The sequence below is a fragment of the Elephantulus edwardii genome, unplaced genomic scaffold (genome assembly GCF_000299155.1).
Source record: "Elephantulus edwardii isolate Elephantulus edwardi_28Jun2011 unplaced genomic scaffold, EleEdw1.0 scaffold00174, whole genome shotgun sequence".
NCBI classification, from domain to species: domain Eukaryota; kingdom Metazoa; phylum Chordata; class Mammalia; order Macroscelidea; family Macroscelididae; genus Elephantulus; species Elephantulus edwardii.
This window is the reverse complement of record NW_006399924.1, coordinates 5587555-5595003: the sequence shown is the minus strand read 5'-3', so window position 1 is coordinate 5595003 and position 7449 is coordinate 5587555.

Sequence of the window (7449 nt, the reverse complement as noted above, 5' to 3'; positions counted from 1 at the left end):
TTGCACCATTTTACACTCCCACCAACAGTGAATCAGGGTTCCAGTTTCTCCACAACCTCGCCAGCATTTGTTGCTTACTGTTCTGTTAAATTTTGCTATTTTGACTGGGGTGAGATGATATCTCATAGTTGTTTTAATTTGCAAATGGGCACAGGATATGAACAGGCACTTCACCGAAGACGACATTCAGATGGCTAACAAGCACATGAAGAAATGCTCAAAATCCCTAGCCATAATTTTCATGATCCATAGAGTCAAATGCCTTTGCATAGTTAAGAAAACACAGTAAATATCTTTCCAGTATCCTTTGCTTTCACCAAGATCCATCTGACATCAGAAATTATATCCTTCTATCACTTCTGAATCCACCTTGAGTGTCTATCAGTTCCTTGTCGATGTACTATTCCAGCCATTTAAAAAAAAATCTTTAGCAAGATATTATGTGATACTAATGATACTGTTTGATAATTCTCACATTGCGTTGGATCACCTTTTTTTGGGAATGGGAGTAAATATGGATCTCTTTCAGACAGTTGGCTAGGTAGTTGTCTTCCAAATTTCTTGGCATAGACTAGTGAGCACATTCATGGCTACTTCTGTTTGTTGGAATATATCAATGGGTATTCCTCAAGACTGGGGCACTACTTTTTGTTTGTGTTACTTCCTGAAATGGTTCTGTGATAGCCAAATCATTTTCATACAGATATTGTATTCCTTCTATCTTCTTTTCATACTTCTTGGATAATTCAAGATTATGCCCAGAGTATCCTTCATTATTACAACTTGAGGTCTGCATGTGTTTATCAATAATTCAAACTTGAGAAATATCAAAGATGTTCTTCTCTTTATTTTCCAATTCTGACTCTTTGCATGTCCCATTAGAATACTTTGTTTTAATTTCTCTTTATTTTCTAACTACAGTTCTTTGCACATCCTATTATAATATTTTGCTTTGACTTCTTGAGCTGACTTTTAAAATCTTCTGTTCATCTTTTACTTCAGCATATCTTCCCTTTGTTTTGGTCTATTTACATTCTTGTGCAAGTTTCAGTCTTTTCTGACACCCATTTTGGTCTTTTCTTCCTCTCCTGTCTTTGTAATGACCTTTTGCTTTCTTCCTGGAAGATATCCTCAATGTCAGATAGTAGTATGTGAAAATACTTGTTACAATGGTGACATGATAAATACTGGCTTATTTCCTTTAAAATTCACTGATTGCAAAGGTCCCTGTGGCACAGATGGTCTGATTGGCTGTGAACTGAAATGTTGCCAGTTCAGTCAGAGGTGCCACAAAACATCCAGCTCTGTCTACTTCTGCAGAGATTTAACTCAGCTGTACCCTATATGGAGTGTAGTCTTCCCAAATGCATGTATAACAAACAAGTACAAACTCAGAATCAAGGGAGGAAATAGGAAGAGTGATATTACAAGATAGACTGTACTTAGTGTCATAAAACAAAATCTATAGAAATGGAAAGATGAATAAACACATAAAAACATTTTTTAAAAAAATGATCATGCCAATGATCTCCCTGATGGAAAACAAATTTTGCACTAAAATTTCACTCAAAGAACCCTCCTCATCTGCCGCCAAATGGATTCCAAGTTATAATGACCCTAGATTGCTTTCCAAGGCTATAAATCTGTAAAGGAGGAGATAGACAACCAGAACTTTTGACATTTTGGTTAGCAGCCCAACCCAAAACATTATGCATTATGCACCAAGATTCCTTGAAAACATAACAACATAGTAAAAAGCTTTAAAATAAAAAAATAAAATATGAAATGCAAACTGGTTCACACAGATGGATCACACTTCTTTACCAGATTATAAATTGCCTGAGAATATGTAAGCATATGCCTTAAGAACTGTCTTCCTGGCCAGCTCTGGTGGCCTAGTGGCAAGAAGCTGCACTGCAATCCCAGAGATGCGAGGTTCGAATCCACCAGATGCTCTCCTGAAGGAGGGACAATCTCCTCTTGTACCAGTCAGATCTGATTTGATGGTACACACATTAAAAAAAAAAGTAATAAAAATTAAAAAAAAAGAACTGTCTTCCTGGGTGAATACTGTTATTGGTAGTTGCCACTGATGTGACTATGACTCACAGCAACCCTATGATCTATCTGAATTTTGCCCCACATTGTACCATTGTCAGAATCTTCAATAAGCTCAAACCTGTTGTTACTGTCACTACGTCGATCCATCTTGTTGAGTCTTCCTCTCTTTAGCCAACCCTTTACCTTCTTGGCATGATGTCTTTTTACAAAGACTGGCGCCTCCTCACAGTATTCCCAGAGTGTATAAGATGGAGTTTCACCGTTCTCACCTCTAAGAAGCACCCTGGTCACCTTTCTCCAAGACAGATTTGTTTGTTTTGTTGACAGTCCATGGTATATTCAACAATCTTCACCAACACCACAAACCAAAGGTATAGATTCTTCTTCCCAAGGTGATTACTATGCTCCTAATATGGTCTTGCTTAATGATAATTATTAACTAATTTTTTCATATTGTATTTAAAATAAAGTAACTATTATTTTAACCTGCTGAATCAATTTTTGAGCTCTCATATAGTTTATAAGAAAGGGTTCTAGAGTCTTTGACCTCGGGTGAAGATATAATTAGGTATTCCATCATTTCTTCCCCCTCTTTAGGCTATTTGGTCCTCCCTGGGACTTCTTGCCAAGGAGAATCAGTGCATAGTAGGTTAAGTTTTGGTCTGCTTACTACAAGGTCAGCTGTGGGGAGAGAGATGAGACAATCTCCTCCAGTTGAGATCTGTAATTTTTGGAAACCCAAAGAGGGTTGCTATGAGTTGGAATCCACTCAGAGGCAGAGGACTTCTGTTTCATGGCTAGCTGTTGAAGCCCTGGGTAGTGTACCTAACTCATTTAAGATTGGAGCTTCACATTCACATACCCGCATCTTTTAAGGAAGGCCTGGCCATCTACTGCCCCAAACCAGCTAGTAAAACACCATGGAGCCATTCTACCCTGATAAACATGATGTCTCCTCTAGTAAGTGTCGTGTCAAGGACAACGGTTTCTTTTTTGAGGGCGTGTTGTAGTCAGTTAGACTTAGGCTTCTCCTTCCAGAAGGGCTAGACATTCACTCGTTTCTACTGCTCATTGTTCCAACTTCACTACAGACACCTTTGTCCAACAGTATAGTGGAGCCAGCGACCCAGAAGTCACCGGCACAATGTGGAAAAATTTTGACACACAAACTCATCGTTTTTAAACTTCTGTTTCCCCTATCCCTTTCACCTTGTCCTCCACCTGGTGGCTAGTGTATACTGAAAAAGCTTGGGAAAGAAGATCGGCTGGATTTAATGCCCTACCCTTAAATCCTGTGTTCCACCGCAGAATCTGCATAACTAGCATCTTCTACTGCATATAATGAGCAAAGAAAAGGATGGTCTCCTAGTATTGCATATTTGCACTTTTGCTTCCAGGCCACCCTTTGTTGAGTTCCAAGAATAAAAGGAGAGAGCAGGGAAGCCAGATTATTGAGTTTTCAATATCCAATTCTAAAGCAGACACCACAGCTTATTTTTCTAAACAATACAGATGAAATGACACTCTGGGTGCCAGAGGCTTTCCAATTCTTCAGCTTCTGTCCCAGCAAGGTAAAACACAAAGACCTTCTCAGTGTCCTACCCAGTAATCATGAAGAAGGTGGAAAGTTGCCGACCCCGGGCCCACCTTCAAGCCCAGCCCTGAGGAGGGCGCTTCCTACCGGAACTGACGTGAGCTCAATCCCATCCAGGCTCTTCCCAAACAAAAGGGATCCTGGGGCCCGGGGAGGAGCCTAGATGACATTGGAGAGGCACCGCCTCCTGCCAATGTGGATTGGTGGAGGCCTCGGCGGTGCGAGGCGGCTATTGGGTAGGATAAATGCCAATGGTCTCCCTGACGGTTGAAGAGGCGGGGCCTTGGGAGGCTGTGGATTGGGAGCCGGTGGCGGAGGCGGCTTGGAGCAGAGCCCGGAGCGCCGGGAAAAGGTAAGAGCTGCTCGGGCTGGGGCTTGGCCATGACTAGGAGACGGGATTCTCGAGAGAAAGACAAGGGTAGGACCGTGTGGGTATTTTTCCCTCCACCGTCCCAACTGCCACTCGCGCCCATCCCTTGAGGGGGCGGGGCTGTCTCTTCCACTCGGGTATTCCCCGAGGAGGCGTCTCCTCACTCTGCGAGGGGCTTCTCGGTTCCTTATTGTCCCCATCAAACCCTGGCTTCTCAGAAAGGTTTCTCTCCTGATACCCCTGATTTCAAGGCCCCTCTCGCCCAGCGCCTCAACCTTAGAGAAGGAAAAGGGCTCTCGGGTTCCTATTCCCTATACTGCCACCCCCACTCCCGGTTTGTCCACCCCCTCCCGCCCCCGGCATCCAGGCATCGGTTCCCCACACCTGTCCCTGCTCGCTAGGATGGAACCAGAGCTAGTTTTGTCCATAAGATAAAAATCAGTGCTTTCCAGAAAAGAGAGATGGGGCGAAGCAAAAATCAAAGACCCGACCTGGACTGCCAGTTCCCTGTACGAAGCGGCCTTCCCCCTCCACTTCTCCCATCCCCCATTCTGGGGTCCCCAGCCTCCTTCCTGCAACCCCTCGGGTTTGCTGTTTCTGAGGGGAGCTGAGAGCTCTCTAGCTTCAGGAGTGGAAATAGACTTTTTTTTAAAAAAAAAAGACTCGGTAGGAAGGAGAAATACACCTCCGTACTCGCGCGCGCACACACACCACGAACACACACGCGCGCGCGCACACACACTCTTTTGGTCTTTGTATTCTCCATCTATTTGGATTCCTTGAGGGAGACTGGCTATAGAGGGTTTTTAAGCTTTGAGTTATGTTCGCATTTTCCTTCCACCAGATTTCTTCCCCGTGAACTTCATGAAAAGCCGTCCTCTTAGGTTTCTCAGGGAGGTGGGTGTGTTAGGTAGCTGCAGAATTGGTCTAGTGTGAGTAGGAATTCAGTGTATATTGTTCCGCAACCAGAAGATAACTGCAGGAATGTAAATGAAGCAGTATGGACAAGCAAATTGAAAAAAAAAAGTTTGCCTTTAGAAAGGAGCCTTTTCTGCACTGTGATGGGCTGGTCTGTTGCTCAGGGAGACTGCAGTTAACCTTGAAGGTGTAGCTCTGTTGAAACAAAAGGCAGGAAATGTTTGAAGAAAATCCAGGTTCAGTCATTCAGGTTTATAATTAATCTGGTTCTGTCACCTTTGGAAGCAAGCCTAGGTGGCACCGTGATTAAAGTTCCTAACCACTAACCTAGAAGTCAGGGGTTGGACCCCATCAGCTGCTCCATGGATGAAAGATGTGACGCTTTGCTTCCAAAGACGGTTCAGACTTGGGAGGCTGTGGTGCAGTTCGAAATTGTCACAGTGGAATCTACTCCACAGCAGTGGGTTGAGTGGGCAGAGGTTTGCATTTGAGTGGTCTTTGGTTATTCTCTCCAGGACACCCACTTACATGGTTTTCCCTCCAAGGAAAAGAATACCTAGAATATGAAGTGGGAAATAATACCTATATGATGTTGTTACCTTGTTTTATATGACCCGTATCATCTAACAACATTTAGGGAACTAAAGAGTAATTTTTAAGTCTCAGAGAAAAAGATAAATAAGGTGAAGCATAATAATTTAGAAAACCAAACCCACTGCCACTGAGTTGATTCCAGCTCATAGCAATCGTCCATAGGGTTTCCAAGGCCATAAACCTTTATGGGGATGCACTAGGCCACAAGGGCGCCTTAAAGGCACCTTAAGCTCCAGCTAGTCACAAGTCTCTAATGTGTTCATAAAGTCTCTGTTAAGCTGGCCTTCACTTCAGCAGGCACTAAATATTCATGCTTTTGTTTATCCGTCTTGTCAATTCTGACTCAATAGTGACCTTCTCAGATAAAGTAAAGCTACCTCATATGGTTCCCAAGGCTGTAAATCTATGATTTGACAGCACACTGTCTCATGTTTGACTAGTGGGTAGGTTGAATGGTTGACTTTATAGTTACCACTATACCACCTAGACTCTTTACTTACATGGATCCAAGTCAATGCAGAAGAGTCAGAACTGACTCGTAACTGACCTTCCAGCGGGTTTTCAGAGGCTGTAAATTGCATAGCAGGAGATTGCCTGTCTTGTCTCCTATGGAGCCCCTGGTGGATTTGAGCCACAAGAGAGGTGCTGATTTTAGGATAGCAGTGCAACTCCGTTTGGACTATGCCACCAGAGCTCCCTCATCTGTGGATGTTGTTGTGTGCTGTTGAGTCAGAAGTGACCCATAGCAGACCCTCCAGCCAGTTTTCAGAGGCAGAAAATCAGACAGGAGATTGCCCATCCTTCTCCCATGGAGCAGTTGGTGGATTTGAACTGCGTGCCTTTGAGATTTCAGCACAGCTTCTTACCACAGGGCCACCAGAGTTCGGTATGGAGAGAACTTGGATATATTAAAATTTATTAAATTTTTGTGTGTGTTTTGTTTTCAACCAGAAGTCCCTTCCATTACTGTTCTCTATAGCCAAGCTAATCTCAATAAGATGTAAGGAGTTGGAATCACAGTGTATGTAGGCCTCTTGTCTTTCTTACCTTCTTGATTAAACTTCCTGAAGATAATTCTTTTCCATAGTTAACCTTTAGAAGCTTCAGAGCCATTATCTGTGTTCTCAGAATTGTTCCCAGATCTCCAGGAAGAAAACATTTAAAGAAAAAAACAAAGAAAGAAACCATGTGGGGTCTCCCCAGCAGACAGAAAATGTACTTTGATAAAGTGAAACATAGGCCCCTAGCAATAGCAGCAGGAAAGAAACAAAACTAAAAGCAGAACAGGAAATCCCAAAAAGATATATCTTGTTACATGAGCAAAGAACAGAAAATAAACTAAGGTAAGAGACTAAACAAACCAAAGTAGTGGATTGCCAGTGCCTTAATGAGCAGAGAGAAAAAAGTAAATAATGCTCTTCGGTTATTTGGCATAATAAGCAAGACCTGTTGGATACACTTTTGGGACTTAGACATCATTTCTCTAACTTTTTCAAAACCTTTGGTCATGTTAAATGAAGAACAACATTTTATGCAGAAGAGCTGTCTGTTTCAGTATGTTGCCAAGTCTATCAAATGTATCTCATTATGAATTCTTAAAGGGCAAGAGTGGTACCTCCCTCCCTGCTACCACTATCTTTTTATCTTTCACAGTGCCTAATCTCCTTCTGTGCAATTAACTGCCTCTGAAAGCCCACCCAAGGGTCAGCTATGGTTGATTCCGACTCTACAGTACACAACAACAGCTTTATGGTATACTGTATCATATATATATTTGAGGCTCAATATCAAGAAGACAAAGATTCTCACCGCTGGGCCAATTGGCACCATCAGGATGGATGGTGAAGAGATTGAAATTGTTAACAGGTTTAGTTTGCTTGGCTCCACAGTCAACACCCTTGGCACCAGAAGC